This window comes from Trachypithecus francoisi, unplaced genomic scaffold (genome assembly GCF_009764315.1).
Source record: "Trachypithecus francoisi isolate TF-2019V2 unplaced genomic scaffold, Tfra_2.0 Lachesis_group21, whole genome shotgun sequence".
Lineage (NCBI taxonomy): Eukaryota > Metazoa > Chordata > Mammalia > Primates > Cercopithecidae > Trachypithecus > Trachypithecus francoisi.
Genome location: NW_022681467.1, coordinates 8,277,481 through 8,296,578, shown reverse-complemented (window position 1 = coordinate 8,296,578; position 19,098 = coordinate 8,277,481). Strand labels below are relative to the sequence as shown.

Here is a 19,098-nt window from a genome sequence, read left to right as displayed (position 1 = left end):
GGAAGACACAAAATATTCTTGTGGCATTGGAATTGTGCAGTATCTTGACTGTGGTGGTTGATATACAAGCCTATATTGCGTGGGGAAATTGTATAGAACTAAGTACACACACACACACACACACACACAAATGAGTACAGGTAAAATGGGGTAAATCTGAATAAAAGCTGTGGATTGTTTCAATGTCAATATCCTGCTTGTGATATCATACTCTAATTCTGTAAGATTTACGATAGGAGAAGACAGGAAAAGGGCACACAACTGCCTATGAATTTGTATTATCTCAAAATTAATAATTTAAATAATCATTAGTTACAGTAAGAAAATGATTAATAACAAAAGTCAGGATAGTAGTGACTATCAGGGGGAGAGGAAAGGGTATACACAAGGAGTGTCCCAACACAAAGAAAAGATAAATGTTTGAGGTGATGAATTTCCCAATTACCCTGATTTGATCATCACACATTGTATACATCTATCAAAATATCACAGGTACCCCCAAAATATGTACAACTATCATATGTCAATAAAAAAATTCAACAAAATGGCCAGACGCGGTGACTCACGCATGTAATCCCAGCACTTTGGGAGGTAAAGATGGGCGGATTACTTGAGGCCAAGAGTTCACCAACATGGCAAAACCCTGTCTCTACTAAAAAAAAAAAATTAAAAATAAATTCAACGATCCCTCCCCGCCCCCTGGGCCGCTCCGCACCCTGGCATGACTCGGCACTGAGAGTCCCGGGAGAAGACGCCGCGGTCGCCACCTCTTCTGTCCAGGCCTCGGCCTTCCTGAGCGTCTCTGCTTCCTCTCCCAGATCGTCTTCTCCTTCAGTTTCGAAGCCAGTGGCGTTGCGGCCACCCTGCCGGGCTCTCTATGAGGATGGTGGAGGTGAAGCCCGTCGGGAGAGACCCAGATTTCCAGCCAGAGCTGGGCGGCGCGGGCTCCAGACTCGCCGTGGTCAAGTTCACCATGAAAGGGTGCGGGCCATGTTTGAGGATTGCCCCAGCATTCAGTTCTTTGAGTAATAAATATCCACAGGCTGTTTTCTTGGAAGTCGATGTACATCAATGTCAGGGAACAGCAGCAACAATATATCAGTAACACCTACATTTTTGTTTTTTCGAAACAAAATGAGAATTGATCAATATCAAGGAGCAGTTGCTGTGGGATTAAAAGAAAAGATCTAGCAGCACTTAGAAAATGACCCTGGAAGCAGTGAAGACACAGATATTCCAAAAGGCTATATGGATTTAATGCCTTTTATTAACAAAGCTGGTTGTGAATGTCTTAATGAAAGTGATGAGCATGGATTTGACAACGGTTTAGGAAGACACGACCTTCTTGGAATCTGACTGTGATGAACAGCTACTTATTACTGTGGCATTCAATCAGCCTGTTAAGCTTTATTCCATGAAATTTCAAGGACCAGATAATGGTCAGGGCCCTAAATATGTAAAAATTTTTATCAACCTACCCCGATCTATGGATTTTGAAGAGGCAGAAAGAAGTGAACCAACTCAAGCTCTGGAACTGACAAGAGGATGATATTAAAGAAGATGGCATTGTTCCACTTTGTTATGTTAAGTTTCAGAATGTTAACAGTGTAACTATATTTGTTCAGTCGAATCAAGGTGAAGAGGAAACAACAAGAATTTCATATTTTACTTTTATTGGTACTCCAGTCCAGACAACAAATATGAATGACTTCAAATGAGTAGTTGGCAAAAAAGGAGAAAGCCACTAACGTGCAAAAGACACTGGACAACCATATTGCAATCAGATCTACAGCTTCTGGATAATTGCTTGATTCTCGCCAGAGACTGTCAATGTTTCATTCATTGCCATGACCAATAAATCATTGCTTTTGTTCAAATAGTACCACTAGTGTTTCCATTGTAATCTTGACACGTCCAATTGTAAATTAAAGTCACTACTTTTGCCAAGCTTAAAAAATAAAAAAATAAATAAATAACTTCAACAAAGCTCACTGACTTGTTGAGATGACTCTGGCCCTGTTGACTGCTGACGCTGTGCTCCAGCCTTCTCAGTTAGGGGACTCAAGATCTGTTTGGGACCTGGGTTGTCTGGTAAGAGTCAGACTTGACAGCAACCCCTCTTTCTAGGTTGAACCTTGAGTCCTGTTCCTTTTGGTAGATCTAATGGATTACTGCTCTGCAGCCAGTTCTTCATGTGGTACCTGTTAGGCCGGTCCTGGGGGAAGCATGCTCCTCTTTCTTTGCCACAGAACAAACCACTAGTCAGTCTTGCAAAGCCTTTCTTTCACTTTAAAGTGAGATTGTTAATTCCAATTTGGTTAAAAACTTCCTAAAAGAGAAAATTTAGTCTACTGATTTGGAATAGGTAAATGGACTTTAAACTTTCTTTAAAGTTGGTAGGTACCGTTAGATTATAGTCTTGAGGTTCATGTGAAACCAGTGTTACCTTATTTTGATTTCCTTGATCAGTTCAGGGCCTGAAACGTCTGCGATGGGGGAGGCAAAAGAATTCAACATTTTCTGTATGAAAGCATTTTTCACCAAAATGAGCCTCATCCCTTTATGCAAAACACACACACTAAAGGAAATAGGGAAACAGCCTTTTTATTTTATTTATTTATTTTTTTGAGATGGCGTCTCATTCTGTTGCCCAGGCTGTAGTGCAGTGGTGCCATCTTGGCTCACTGCAACCTCTGTCTCCTGGGTTCAAGCGTTTCTCCTGCTTCAGCCCCCCAAGTAGCTGGGACTATAGGTACACGCCACCACACCCAGCTAATTTTTGTATTTTTGGTAGAGATGGAGTTTCACCATATTGGCCAGGCTGGTCTCAAACTCCTGAGCTCAAGTGATCTGCCCGCCTCAGTCTCCCAAAGTGCTGGGATTACAGGCGTGAGTCACCATGCCCAGCTGAAACTGCCTTTTTATTTCTCCTTACCATGTATAAGTTCAGTCATTGTCTTGAACACTGTCTCAAATACCTGTTTTTTGTTTTGGATAGTATCTTCTCTGAATAAGAAGCTGAACTTTCCATAGAGAGGCCCTGGAGTCTAAAATTATCAGAAAATTAATTTAATTGTGTCTTCTATTATGATCTCTTGTTCTGACAATAAGAATCCTTATTACTGTCTCAAAAAAACAAAACAAAAATCCTAAGGAAAGACAAAGAGAGGCTGAGTTTTCAAAAAAGTTCAACAAAAATCCCAAGGAAAGACAAAGAGAGGCTGGGTTTTCAAAAAACTTCAACAAAAATTCCAAGGAAGGACAAAGAGAGGCTGTGGTTTCAGGCTGGTAATGTTGGATTTCTAAACCAGGAAAGTAAGAAAAAGTATTATTATTATTATTATTTTGAGATGGAGTTTTGCTCTTGTTGCCCCGGCTGAAATGTAATGACATGATCTCAGCTCACTGCAACCTCTGCCTCCCATGTTCAAGCAATTCTCCTGCCTCAGCTTCCCAAGTAGCTGGGATTACAGGCTAATTTTTTGTATTTTTGGTAGAGACAGGGATTCATCTGGTTGGTCAGGCTGGTCTCAAACTCCTGACCTCAAGTGATCCACCCACCTCGGCCTCCCAAAGTGCTGGGATTACAAGCATGAGCCACTGTGCCCAGCCAGAATAATTATTATTGTTTCACTGTGTATATATATATATAACACACACTCTTGTCTGTAAAATATATTTTACAACAATTTTTTTTGAGGTAAAATTGACAAGAATTGTATACATTCAAGGTATAGGTGATGTTTTGCTATACATATACACTGTGAAATGATTACTTTAGTCAAGCTAATTAACGTATTCATCACCTCACAGAGATACATGTGTGTGTGTATGTGTGTGGTGAGAATACTTAAGATCTCCTCCATTAGCAAATTTCAAGTATACAATACAGTATTATTTACTATAGTCACTATCCCGTACATTAGATCTCTAGAGCTTATTCATCTAATTACAGAAAGTTTGTAACCTTTGGTCAACATCATCCCTTTTCCCCCACCCCATCCCCCTGGTAACCGCCCTTCTACTTTCTGCTTCTATGAATTTGACTTTTTAAGATTCCACATGTAAGCGAGATCATGCAATATCTGTACTTCTCATCCTCCAGGTTCATCCATGTTGTAGAAAATGGCAGAATTTCCTTCTTTTTTAAGGCTGAATAACATCCCATTATATATGTATATTATATATATATTTTATGTTTATATATTATATATTAACAAGTCACGAAAGAAAGGTATATATCCAAAGGAAATATATATTATATATAATAAATAAAATATAGCCAGGCGTGGTGGCTCATGCCTGTAATCCCAGCTACTCAGGAGGCTGAGGCAGGAGAATGGCTTGAACCTGGGAGGCAGAGGTTGCAGTGAGTGGAGATCACGCCATTGCACTCCAGGCTGGGAGATAGAGTGAGACTCCATCTAGAAAATAATTAATTAATTAAAAAAATATATATATACACCATGTAATATATACACATGTTGTTTATCCATTCATCTGTGGATGAACACTTCAGTTGTTTCTGTATCTTGGCTACTGTGAATAATGTTGCAGTGAACATGGGATATCTCTTCGAGATACTGATTTTATTCCCTTTGGATATATACCCAGAAGTAGGACTGCTGGATCATATGGTAGTTCTATTTTTATTTTTTTGAGATACTTCCCTACTGTTTTCCACAATGGCTGTACCAATTTACATTCCCACCAACAATTTCTGAGGGTTCCCCTTTCTCCACATCCTTGCCAACACTTGTTATTTGTTGCCTTTTCGGTAATAGTCACCCTAACAGTTGTGAGGTGGTATCTCATGGTGGTCTTGATTTGCATTTCCCTGATGATTAGTGATGTTGACTACATCACTGTTAGTCATTTCACGTACCTGTCAAGCCAGTTTGTATGTCTTCTTTGGAAAAATGTCTATTCATGTCCTTCGCCCATTTTTTAATTGGGTTATTTGGGGTTTTTTTTATTGAGTTGCATGACATCCTTATTTATTTTGGGTACACTCTTATTGAATATATGAACTGCAAACATTTTCTCCTATTCCATGGGTTGCTTTCTCCTTTTGTTGATTGTCACAAGAATTTTTTTTTTTTTTTTTGAGACAAGGTCTCACTCTGTTGCCCAGGCTGGAGTGCAATGGCATGATCTTGGCTCACTGCAACATCCACCTCCTGGGTTCAAGAGATTCTCCTGCCTCAGCCTCCCGAGTAGCTGGGATTACAGGCACCCACCACCACACTGGGTTACTTTTTGTATTTTTAGTGGAGACAAGGTTTTACTATTTGGCCAGGCTGGTCTCGAACTCCTGACCTCAGGTGATCCACCTGGCTCAGCCTTCCAAAGTGCTGGGATTACAGGTGTGAGCCACTGCACCTGGCTGTCACAGTAATTTTTAAAAGAGAAAACCCAATCAGTTAGCATAGTGGGCACGCGTCATGGTTTTAGGAACCTGCTGCACACCTTTATGCTTGGGCAATTTTACACTTATGAGTTCACTTCCTCACAACAGAGTCTGCACATTACTTTCCCAGACTCCATGCTACTGAATGCAAGCGTGTAACGCAGGTTCTATGACAAGGATTTTCCCATAGACTCCAGTTAAAAACAAACAACATAAACAACGTGAACCAAGAGGAGCTGCCAGTGTCTGCTGGGACAAGGGTGATGGAGAGAGACGTCCGCAGCTTGGAGGGTGCTGTGGCCAGGTTCCTGGTGGTCGAGCCCTGTGCTCAGCAAGAATGGTAGTTAGTTACTCAGGCATCCTGGCCAGAGATGGCAGAGACAGATGCCCTCACAGGAGTGGCCTGCACTTTAATTTGAGCATCGATTCAGGACGCTCCCTTCCAAGATGGAGTCTCCATCTCCCGAGATTCCGTGAACTACCTAGCAGTGCTTACACATTCCTTTTCTGATTCAACTGGCTGCAGTGGGTTCTGCTGCCACATCTTGGGTCATTGATTCTGCCATTGGTGCCCTAGGACAGCATTAAGACCTTCAGCTGTCTTCTGATCGAGGACAAGATCATGGTGTCTCATCGTCCCCACCCCATCGCAATTCAAAATAAAAGCAATGCTAAACCACAAAATATGTACTTGTCTTCTTCTTTTTTTTTTTTTTTGATAGAGTCTCACTCTTGTCACCCAGCCTGGAGTACAATGGTGCGATCTCAGCTCACTGCAACCTCCACCTCCCAGCTTCAAGCAATTCTCCTGCCTCAGTCTCCCCAGTTACAGGCATATGTCACCATGCTGCCTGATTTTTGTATTTTTAGAGATAGGGTTTCACCATGTTGGCCAGGCTGGTCTCGAACTCCTGACCTTAGGTGGTCTGCCTGCCTCAGCCTCCCAAAGTGCTGGGATTACAGATGTGAGCCACCATGCCTGGCCTATGCTTATCTTAAATCTCCACTTTCTAGGCTATTTTGCAAGGTTCTGGTTAAACTCATCAAAGCAGAATCTCTCTCTCTTTGTCTCTCTCTATTTCTCAGCCCCTCTCCTTTGTCCTCCTGCTTTTTTGGTGTCCTAAATTTATGCCTAATCTGCCTCTAGTCCTGCACTGTCCAAATGGGAACTGCAGTTGGTTACATGTGGCTGCTGGCTATTGAGCCAAATTGACAGGTGGATAGTCTGAAACGAGATGTGCTATAAGGGTAAAATACACACCAGATTCCAAATATTTAACATGAAAAAAAAAAAGTAAAACATTAACCATTTGTATATTCATTTACATGTTGAAATGATAGTGTTTTGGATACATCAGGGTAAATGAAATATATTACTAAAATCAATTTTTTAAACTTTTATTTATTTTAAATTTTTTTAAGAGATGGGAATCTCACTATGTTGCCCAGGTTGGAGTCCAGTGGCTATTCACTGGCACAATCACAGCTAACTGCAACCTCGAGTTCCTAGGCTCAAGGGATTCTCTTGTTTCAGCCTCTCTAGTGGCTGGGACTACAGGGCCGTGCCACCATGTGTGGCTCTTTAAAAAACTCTCTGTGTGGATACTAGGAAATTTAATAATACACCCATGGTTCACACAGTCTGTCCTTCCTTCCTTCCTTTCCTTCCTTTCCTTCCTTCCTTCCTTCCTTCCTTTTCTCTTTCTTTTCTTTTCTCCTTCCTTCCTTCCTTCCGTCCTTCCTTCCTTCCTTCCTCCTTCCTTCCTTCCTTTTCTCTTTCTTTTCTTTTCTCCTTCCTTTCTTCCTTCCTTTCTCTCTCTCTCTCTTTCTTTCTTTCTCTCTTTTTCTCTCTCTTTCTTTCCTCCCTTCCCTTCCTCCCTCCCTCCTTCCCTTCCTTCCTTCCTTCCTTCCTTCCTTCTTCCTTTCTTTCGAGATGGAGTCTCATGCTGTCACCCAGGCTAGAGTGCAGCAGTGCAATCTCAGCTCACTGCAACCTCTGCTTCCTGGGTTCCAGTGATTCTCCTGCCTCAGCCTCCCAATTAGCTAGGATTACAGGCGCCCTCCACCAAGGCTAAGTTTTTGTATTTTCAGTAGAGACAGGGTTTCACCATGTTGGCCAGGCTGCTCTCGAACTCCTAACCTCATCATCCGCCTGCCTTGGTCTCCAGAAGTGCTGGGATTACAGGTGTGAGCCACTGCGCCTGGCTGTTCACATTGCATTTCTACTGGACAGTGGTTCTAGACTATTTCGACTGGCATGAAGAGCCTGTATTGTTCTGGAAGGCTCACTTCAGGTAGTCCTCAAATGTTCCTGATTAGCATTTGATTGAATGGGGGATGAGAAGGAGATTGCATTGAAAGGCCAGTGACTTGGCTTTGAAACCTGGCTCTGCTACTGACAAGCTCTAGGGATGTAGTGGCTCAGTCCAGTCTGAAAGCCTCAAAAGCAGGGAAGCTGACAGTGGAGCCTTCAGTCCATGGCCAAAGGCCCTAGAGTCCCTGGCAAACCACTGGTGCACGTCCAAGAGTTCAAAGGCCGAGGAACCTGGAGTCTGATGTCCAAGGGCAGAAGGAGTGGAAGGGAGGATCCAGCATGGGAGGAAGATGAAAGCCAGAAGCCTCAGCAAGCCAGCTCATCCACCATCCTCCACCTGCTTTGTTCTAGCCCTGCTGGCAGCTCATAGATGGTGCCCACCCATGCTGAGGGTGGGTCTTCCTCTCCCAGTCAACCGACTCAATGTCAGTCTCCTCTGGCGATACCCTCACAGACACACAGAAACAGTACTTTACCAGCCATTTAGGCATCCTTCAACCCCGTCAAGCCAACACCTGATACTAGCCATCACACTAGGAAAATCAAATGGGATGATATTTGTGTATGTGCTTGTAGGAAGAATTATGCTACTGTTCAAATAACAAGGCTGGGCGCAGTGGCTCACACCTATAATCCCAGCACTTTGGGAGGCCAAGGCAGTTGGATCATTTGAGGTCAGGAGTTCGAGATCAGCTTGGCCAACATGATGAGACTCAGTCTCTACTAAAAATACAAAAATTAGCCAAGTGTGGTGGTGTGGTGGCACATGCCTGTAATCCCATCTACTCAGGGGGCTGAGGTAGGAGAATCACTTGAACCCAGTAGGTGAAGGTTGCAGTGAGCTGAGATTGTACCATTGCATTCCAGCCTCGGCGGCAGAACAAGCCTCCATCTCAAAAAAAAAAAAAAAAAGACAATAACCAATGTTAATCAAGTGCTCTCTGTGACCTAGCTACTGGGTAATATGCTCTGGGATATTGTTCCCTAAGCAACCCTTGTGGGAGAGAAGTACTCTTTTCATACCCATTTCTCAAGTGAGAAAACAAAGGATTAGAAAGGTCAAAAGTTCCTGCTTTTAAGCTCTTCATTAGAGATACACAAATTTTATTTATTTATTTATTTATTTGTTTGTTTGTTTATTTTGAGACAGAGTCTCACTCTGCCACCCAGACTGTAGTGCAGTGGCATGATCTCGACTCACTGCAACCTCTGCCTCCTGAGTTCAAGTGATTCTCCCTCCTCAGCCTCCCCAGTAGCTGGGATTGGGATTACAGGTGCGGGACACTATGCCTGGCTAACTTTTGTATTTTTAGTAGAGATGGGGTTTCACTGTGTTGGTCAGGCTGGTCTTGAATTCCTGAGCTCAAGTGATCCTCCCTCCTCACCTTCCCAAAGTGCTGGGATTACACACATGAGCCACCACGCCCAGCCAATACACAGGATTCTAAGAATGTGCATTCTGAGTTTAGCAAGCATGGGCAGCGTGTTCATCAGGGCCCCCAGTCATGCCAGGTGGGGGACCCCTTGCCTGAGGCTCCTCAGTCTGTAAACACACTCAGAATTTTCCAAGAACAAGGTATCAGTGTCTTCTCCATGCCAACAAGCTCTGCATGCTCTGGGCACAACTGTGTCTGGAGAAGGGTTGGAAAGGAAGGGTCTACTAGCTTGAAGTTTACCTAAGGAAGACATCTGGCATTTTCCCACCCCTCTGGCATTCATCCCTCATCTTCTGGTAACTGAACTCTCATTTTCTTGGGAAATAGCTTCTTTCCTACTCTCATGCTGTTCTAGACAGGTTCTAGACAGTTCCACCCCTCCTAGCAGAGGTGGGAATTTTACCCAGCTAATTAGAACCCTCCACTATCTTGGCCATGGCAATTGTTTCAAGGACAGATGTGACATCCAAACAGTGCCAACTCTGTAGGTGAGCTGCTGTGGAGACTCCCGTCCCTCTGAGGTTGAGGAGAGGACATGATATAAGCTTAGGGTGGGCAGCTACCTCTGCCACCAGCAGCTGCCTGCAGATGATGCCAACAGAGGAAAGTGGAGAGTGCAAGGGCGGGCCCACAAAACTGTGCTGGATCCAGCCCTATCTGAAGCAAATTTATCCTGGAGTGCTCGAATAGATTCTCCTCTCTGTTTTTTTTTTTCCTCTCTCTCTCTCTCTCAGTCCAGTTGGAGTTGTGCTTTCTCACTTGCTACTAAGAATTTCAACTAAATACCTATTAAGATGATACCTGTTATTTCTCTGCTCTCCTAGCGACTCATGGAAACATAGTGTGTCCTTTCCCAACAAACCACAAGTTGGTTCTCCAAAGGCCACCAGGCCACAATAATGTTTTAGCTCACCCTCATGAGGCAGAGATTGAAGATACACATGTAAAACAACAGATCGCCATCATTAGGGGCACCATAAAAATATAAACGTAAATAGATGGCTTGGGAGTGAGTTGATCGTCATTACAAGAATTATTGGCCAGGTGTGGTGGCTCAGGCCTGTAATCCCAGCACTTTGGGAGGCTGAAGCGGGTGGATCACCTGAGGTCAGGAGTTCAAGACCAGCCAGGCCAACATGGTGAAAACCCCATCTCTACTAAAAATACAAAAATTAGCTGGGCATGGTGGCACATGCCTGTAATCCTAGCTACTCGGGGGCCTGAGGTGGGAGAATCGCTTGAACCTGGGAGGCGGAGGTGGCAATGAGCTAAGAGCGCACCATTATACCCCAGCCTGGGTAACAGAGCAAGACTCCATCTCAAACAAAGAAAAAAAAAAAAAAGAATGATTGGCCAGATGGAGTGGCTCATGCCTGTAATTCTAGCACTTTGGGAGTCCGAGACAGGTGGATCATGAGGTCAGGAGTTCAAGATCATCCTGGCCAACATGGTGAAACCCTGTCTCTACTAAAAATACAAAAATTAGCTGGGTGTCATGGCATATACCTCTAATCTCAGCTACTCGGGAGGCCGAGGCAGGAGAATCACTTGAACCTGGGAAGCAGAGGTTGTGGTGAGTCGAGACTGCACCACTGCACTCCAGGCTGGGAGACACAGGGAGATTTCGTCTCAAAAAAAAAAAAAATTGTTTAAGATTCTTATAGGTGTGTAGGGCTCCAGATGCACAAACTCAAGTGTGTAGATAATGTCATGTGATTTTATTTTCTTCAATTTGACTCCAAGGCTCCATCCCGATGTGGTGGGTTTGCCATGCAGCTATCTTCTTCCCTCTCCACTTTGGACTCTGTCCCCAAGGAGGGGAATGGGGGTCCTCACTGCTCTCTGGATCCCAAGCCTCTGTCCTCCTCCCTAGCTTGAGCAACCTCCTTCTATCTTTCCATGGTCCTGTGTCCACACACCTCTCTTTTCCACTCATGAAATTAGCTTGCTTTGAAGACTACAAGAGAAGCGCCTTCAAAAGACTCTGCTCTCTCCACACAGACCCCCCAGAGACAAGAAAGCATGAAGAACAGCTAACTGATTGGTGCTGATGGAGGAAAACTTACTACTAGAACAAAACACAAATTAATATTTCAATAGTTTTCCTGCCACAAGGTTTCCTCAACAATTAACTTATCATTAGTGCCTTTCAACCACGTGTGTGGCTATGTGTCCATTTGAGGAGTATTTACTGGTCTATGGTAAATGTTAACATGGAACCCCAAAATGAGAAAGTTATTCTTTCTTTAATTCTCTTTTGATACTTCTGATTAGATTCAGGGGAAAGCCTTAGTCTGATGTGAACAGGGTTGTTTTGTGTGGTTTGTTTATTTATTTATTTATTTATTTATTGAGACAGGGTCTTGCTCTATCACCCAGGCTGGAAGGCAGTGGCATGAGCACGGCTCACTACAGTCTCAACCTTCTGGGCTCAAGTGACACTCCTGTCTCAGCCTCCCGAGTAGCTGGGACCACAGGTGCATGCTACCACACCTGGCTAATTTTTGTATTTTTAGTAGAGACGGGGTTTCACCATGTTGCCCGGAGTTCATGGTCTTGAACTCTTGAGCTCAAGTAATCCATCCACCTCTACCTCCTGAAATGTTGGGATCACAGGCATGAGTCACTGCAGCCAGCTGTGAATAAGTCTTTAACACCTTCCTAACACTAGCTAAACTCCCTTTAAAGAGCAATCCAATCTCGGACTTTGATCCTCTGGCAAGTAAGCAATGAGTAACTGGCTAAAATTTAATAACATTATTTTGTTGGTGTATACCTGTACACTTTCAGCTTTCCCTCTATTTATGGCGAGTGATTTTGGCTTCCTATCTCCAGCAGCGATGTAAAATTCCTTCTTAAATACATTGATTTAATGAAAAGTTGAGTTAAGGGTAAGTAGATTGTCTAAGAAGCAGATGCCAAGAAGGGATTAAACATGTGAGAAATGTACTAGGGGGAATGTCTGTGAGAGAAATGAGGAGGGAGCCAGAAGGTTTTGTGAGGCGTCAGACTGGGGTGCAGGGCTGACCCCAGGGAGCAGCGAAGAGTGGGAAGGAAGGAAAGGAGTCTGACTGGCAGCATCTTAGTCTGCAGGGCAGTTCTAAGACAGGTTCAGCAAGGCCTTTGAGGAGTCCTCAGCTGGTCTTCCATCAGAGGATCCCATAACAGGCCTACCTTACTACCCTACTGTGCTCAGGCACTGGCTGGAGTAGCCCATGGAAAGCACAGCCCCACCCCCAATGCAGTGAGGCACTTCCGAGTGCAGTGGCCAAGGCCCTGGGTCCATCTCATTTCCTGCAGTCAGAGATGTGAGTGGCACATTCTCACGGCCACCATGTGATGGAGCAACACTCTTGTAAAGCAAGATGCCTTTTTTCAGTGAGAGAGGCTGATCCTCTTCCGCCTTGCTCACTCCCACTGTGGTAGGCTGAAAAATGCATTACCTCCCCACAAAAGATATCCATTCACTGATTCCTGGAAACTGTCAATATTACCTTATTTGGAACAAGGGTCTTTGCAGATGCCATTGGATTAAGGATTTTGAGATGAGGAGATTATCCTGGATCATCTGGGAGGGAATGCCCTAAATGCCAACATAAATGTCCTTATAAGAGAGAGACCAGTATACACAATGCAATACTATCTAGCAATTAAAAAGAACAAAATTCTGTCATTTGTGGCCACATGGTAAGCTTGGAGGACATTATGTTTAGTGAAATAAGACAGGCCGGGCCTGGTGGCTCACACCTATAATCCCAGCCCCTTTAGAGGCTGAGGGGGACAGATCACCTGAGGACAGGAGCTTGAGACCAGCCTGACTAATGTGGTGAAACCCCGTCTCTACTAAAAACACAAAAATTAGCGCACCCGGCCAGTTCCAATGTTCTGCAGCACTATAGAGCGGCTATAATAAACAATAATGTATCGTATATTTTCATATAGCTAGAAAAGTGGATTTTAAATGTTCCCAACGTAAAGACATGATAAATGAGATGACCAACATGCCAATTACCTGATGTGAGCATTACACATTATATACTGCATTGAAACATCACATTAGGCGGGTGCAGTGGCTCACGCCTATAATCACATTTTAGGAGGCCAAGGCAGGAGAGTTGTTGAGTCCGGGAGTTTGAGACCAGCCTGGGCAAGATGACGAAACCCTGTTTCTACCAAAAATACAAAATTATCAGGGCGTGGTGGTGTGCACCTGTAGTCCTAACTACTTGGGAGGCTGAGGTGTGATAATGAGAGGCTTATAATGAGGGGAAAAATACCTACTATTGTTTAAGCCAGTGCTATTTCTTGCAGCCAAATGAGTAACACATTCATATTTTGATAAACCCTGATCTAAAGGATGTTGGCAGAGAGAGAGAGAGCATGAAAGAGAAGAGAGAGAGCTTGTTACAATAGAAGGTGGGGTTTATTTCAAGGCTGAATGACTTTGAGACTTTTTCCTGGTACTTCACTGTGCCCTCCTTTTGAACTTTAGCAGTTTTGAATATAGTAAAAGGGATGCCGTGCCACGTTGTGGGCTATAAAAAATCAGATGTTTCTGCCTCGTGTCTCCATGAGTGCTCACTCTGGGGGAAGCCAGTTGTCGTATAAGAGGTCCAAGTATCCTGAAAGGAAGCACAAACCAGCTGCAGGGAGAGGTCTCATGGAGAGAGTGACACCTGACCAGCTCTAGCTGCTCCAGCCGCCCTAGTCTAGGGCCTGGGTTGTAAGCGAAGATGACACAAGCCTCTGGCACCATCTGCCTGTAACTGCATGAGGCAAGTGACAGCTGCCCAGCTGAGACCATTCACCCCTAGAACCATAAAAGATCATCATAAATAGTGTTTTAGGCCTGTAAGTTTTGGGGTAGATTGTTACATAGGAATCGATACTCAGGACAGGGAAACACAGTTATTATTATCACTTTAGAAATGGGGAGATGGAGGCTTAGAGAGGCTCTCCAATGAGAACATCAAGCCAGAGTGTGGCCAGCTGACATGTGAGTCCTCGCTGTCCGATTCCAGCTGTCCTGGTTTGGAAAGCATTTGGAAAGGAAGGTGTGGCGAGGGAGTTGGACCAGGTGCAGTGGCTCATGCCTGTAATCCCAGTACTTGGGGAGGCCAAGGTCGGTGGACCACCTGAGGTCAGGAGTTCAAGACCAGCCTGACTAACATGGTGAAACCCCGTCTCTACAAAAATACAAAAATTAGCCAGGCATGATGGCAGGTGCCTGTAATCCCAGCTACTCTGGAGGCTGGGACACAAAAATCGTTTGAACCTGGGAGGCGAAAGTTGCAGTGAGCTGAGATTGCGCCATTGCATTCCAGCCTAGGCGACAGAGTGAGACTCTGTCTCAAAAAAAAAAGGAAAAAAAAAGAAAAGGTTCTGGGGCCTTAGTTCTGGTGGAGGAACTCAAGATTGCCGTGGCTAAAGACACAAATGGAAGGCAAGGACGTGAAGAAGCGGCAGAGATCATTTTTTCAGGAAGATTGGTTGTGAAAAGAAGGAGAGAGGCAGGCTCCCATCTGGATACAGTATCTAGTGTAGGATGTGCTACTTCTATTTAACCTTTTTATTATGAAAAATTTCAAATATACATAAAGTAGAATAGTATGATGAAGCCCAGGTGCCCATCCACCAGCTATGATAATCAGCAAATGACTCCATCCATTGGGATTATCCTGAAATATACCCAGGGGCATAATTTTATCTGTTACTATTTCAGTTTGTATTACAAAAATATATAGCCACAATCTGATTATTGTCGATATGTGTCATGAATCTCCTTTAGGTTCTCCTTCCATCTCTATTTTTCCCTTGCGACTTATTCTTGAAGAAAGCAGGTTGTTCAAGACCAGCCTGGCCAACATGGTGAAACCCTATCTCTACTAAAAATACAAAAAAATTAGCTGGGCATGGTGGTGTGCACCTGTAAACCCAGCTACTCAGGAGGCTGAGGCAGGAGAATCCCTTGAACCTGGGAGGTGAAGGTTGCAGTGGGCCAAAGTCGTACCACTGCACTCCAGCCTGGGCAACAGAGTGAGACTCCATCCAAAAAAGAAAGAAAGGAAGGGGAAGAGGAGGGGAGGGAAGGAGAGGGGAGGGCAGGGAAGGGAAGGGAAGGAAGGAGGAAAGAAAGCAAGCAGGTTGTTTATTCAGAAGAATTTTCCACAGTCTGGATTTTACTGATTCTATATCTCTGATGCTAACATGTTCCTTAGTCCCTTGTGTTTTCCAAAATTGATTTTTTTTTTTTTTTTTGAGATGGAGTCTCACTCTTGTTGCCCAGGCTGGAGTGCAATGGCTTGATCTCGGCTCACCGCAACCTCCACCTCCCAGGTTCAAGCGATTCTCCTGCTTCAGCTTCCAGAGTAGCTGGGATTACAGGCATGCACCAACATGCCCGGCTAATTTTTGTATTTTTAATGGAGACAGGGTTTCTCCATGTTGATCAGGCTGCTCTCAAACTCACGACCTCAGGTGATCCGCTTGCCTTGGCCTCCCAAAGTGCTGGGATTACAGGTATGAGCCACCACACCCGGCCCAAAATTGATTGCTAGATCTAGAAACTTGATTAGAGTCAGGGTTGATTTTTTTTTTTTGGCAAGGATGCATTAAGTGATGTTGAGTACTTCCATCAGAAGGCTCAAAATGCCTTGTCTTTCTTTTTTGTGATTCTAGCAAGCACTGATGATCACTGCCTATACCCATTATTTCAGTAGAACTTACAGTTGTTTTTTGTTTATTTGTTTGTTTTTGAGACTCTGTTGCCAAGGCTGGAGTGCAATGGTGTGATCTTGGCTCATGCAGCCTCCACCTCCTGGGCTCAACCAATCCTCCTCCCTCAGCCTCACTAGTAGCTAGAATTACAGGCACACGCCGCCACGCCCAGACAATGTTTTGTTTTATTTCATTTGTAGAAATGAGGTTTCACCATGTTGCTCAGGCTGGTCTCAAACTCCTGAGCTCAAGTGATCAGCCCACCTCAGCCTCCCAAAGTGCTGGGATTACAGGCGCGAGCCACCACACCTGGCCAGAATTTATAGATTGTTGATCCTCTAATTCTGTCATTCCTTCTTCACTAGCTGGAATACTTGCATAAAAAGAAACTTCCCCTTATCAACAATTTAATCGCTGAGATAGAGTTATAGAAAAAGTGAAGATAAAAGTAAGATAATCTTACACGAGATAGACCCCTTGCTACTTCAGTGTTCTTTCCTAGTGTAGGTTTTCCAGCCCAGCATTATAATCTCTCCTTCCCCAATACCACTGGTGCTCTGGGCCTCTCTCCTTTTGTCCTGCTTGTCTGGAAAAACCTGACCCTGAGAGGCCTGTATCTCTCACCTTCCCTGGGCCTGCTGCTGAGCTGGTGAGCATTGCTAGAAGAAAATTGCAAAGCATGGCTGGCTGGTTTCATGGGCCTCCAGCATGCACCCAACACAGCTCCTGGGCCAACTGTGTGCTCTGTGAGACCATCGCTACCTGAGATGCAACTAGTGAGACCAAGCAACTACATTTCCATTCTTATTTAATTTTAATTAACTTAAATATAAGCAGCCCCATGTGACTAATGCAGGTTATGGAACATTTGCATGATTCCAGAAAGTTCTGTTACACTAGGTTAGGAAACTTGACTTCCCACTCCCCCAGACAACCAGTTCATAGCCTTTCCCCCTTGCCTTAAATCTCCCCAACCATTTTCTCCACTCTCCCTTCATTCTTCCTTGAGAATAAAGAATATAAAAGCTTCCAGGTGAGCTCTCCATTCTTTACTGAGAATATAGAAGCTCCTAATGGAAGCTGGCCCAGTCTGCAACCTCAACTCCTCTAAACCAATGCACACTTGCCACTGTGGAGGAATGTCCATCTTCCTATGGAAGCCAAAGCCTTTATGATGGTGCAAGCCCACGTCCCTTTTGAATTATCAAAGACTCTGTCCCTTCACTTATCCCCTACTCTTCTGCATCATTCATCTCCCCTACTCTACTGGAACACTTCCATCAGCAAGCAGATGTTCTGTCTTTCATCTTAAAAAATCCTCCTCTCTCCCCACTTCTTCTAGTTCTCTGGTCCCCATTCATAAATAAACATGTTGAAAGTGTCACTGTGTCAGTGGTTCTCAATGTGTGGTCCTGAAGCTCTCAGCATCAGCATCACTTGGGAATTAGTTAGAAACTCAAATTCCTGGGTACCACCCCAGACTCACTGAGTCAGAAACTCTGGACCCAGAAATCTGGGCTTTACAATCTCAACAGGTGATTCTGATAATTGTTTGAGAACCTCAATATATTCTACAATATGTGCCACACTTGTCACTTTTTCCTTTACTCTTCCTTCCATGGAACTCCTTCCCCCTTTGGTTTTCATCCTCAACTCTTCCTCAGAGCTTGGCCCTGGCCCTTTCATCTTCTCTATCTTTATTCTGTCCCAAGGAACTCTCACCCATTTCTTAGTGTTGAATCCCATGAATTCAAAGTCATAAATGCAACCCACAATTTTCTTAGAGTTCCAGATTCTTATGGATCCTGTTGTTGGTATCTTCATCTAAATGTCTTACAAATATCCCAGTAAGTCTGAAAAGGCTTGGATGTTTCCCCTCAATCTCTCCTTCCGCATGCCCCAGGCTTCCCCATTTCAATAAATGGTGTTCATTCAGCAGCCACAGCAAGAAACCTCCAAGTCATGCTTGATCCTTCCTTTCTCTCACCACCGGTCCACACACTGTCAACTCTAACCACGCCAGCCCACCCTATCTTACTCCGATGCCACCATCCTAGTCCCCACCCTCCGGCATTGCTTGTCTCCCAGCTGGTCTCCTAACTCCTGCCTTGTGCCTTCCAATTCATTCTCTCCATAGCAAGAAAGGGGAATTTCTGGAAAGCTAGAATACATCATGCTATTTAAAAATTCTTCAACAACTTTCCACCACGAGTAGAAAAGAATCCAAACTCCTGCCCCAGCCCACAAGGTCCTGCTGATCAGGCCTCTGCCTCCCTCTCTGAGCCTGTCTCCTTCCCACCTCTCCCTGGCTTCCCTCCATCCATCCACACCGACCTCCTTCCCTTCCTCCAACAACCCGTGTTTCTTCTCACCTTGGCGCCATGGTCTCCCCACTGCTCCTTTGTCATCCTTCAGGTATTAGTTCAAATGTCACATACAGAGTTCTTTCCACCCTCTTGAAGAATGTCAGGCCTCAGCCTGTTGTGGAAGAAAATGAAGGTGGAAGAAGCAGCAACTCTGGCCACCTGTCTCTGACATCACTGATCTCCATAGAAGGGCACGAGGAAAGATGAAGAGTACGTGGTCAGGAGATGGAGTCTCTCCCTGTCCCTCAGAGAAGAAAAGAGCCACAGTCTTCTTCTGGAGAAGTCATGTGGGGATTTAGCCCCTGTGCATGGAAGAAGGCCTGAGACAGCCTTAGGACAATATTTTCCCTTTAAGTCCTGAACCCACTGAATGGGTGTGTTTCTTTTTGCATACTCAATAGCTATTGGGAGAAACACGTCTCCTCCAAGCCCAGGCTATGTGTTTTCCAACCTTCAATTGCAGAAGTGGGTCAGTGACCTAGGCCAGGCCAAAACATTTCAGATATGAGAATGGCTCAGGGATTCACATGTGACCCGAAGTAGCCACATGAGAATCAAGCCTATGACTTTTGCTAGATTCACATTCACAATAAACATGAGTTCTCTTTTTTCCTTTTCTTTTTCTTTTCTTTCTTTTTCTTTTTTTTTTTTGAGATGGCGTGTCACTCTGTTGCCCAGGCTGGAGTGCAGTGGCGTGATCTTGGCTCACTGCAACCTCCATCTCCTGGGTTCAAGTGATTTTCCTGCCTCAGCTTCCTGAGTAGTTGGGATTACAGGTGTGTGCCACCATGCCTGGCTATTTTTTTGTATTTTTAGTAGAGATAGGGTTTCATCATGTTGGTCAGGCTCATCTTG

The 19,098-nt window shown here is 44.3% G+C and overlaps 1 pseudogene across 1 annotated transcript; it reads left to right on the top strand.

Moving 5' to 3' along the window:
* Positions 1-692: 692 nt before the first annotated feature.
* LOC117068418 lies at positions 693-1,882 on the top strand (annotated as a pseudogene). Its single transcript, XR_004431115.1, has one exon. The product of XR_004431115.1 is annotated as a thioredoxin-like protein 1 (transcript).
* Positions 1,883-19,098: the final 17,216 nt, after the last annotated feature.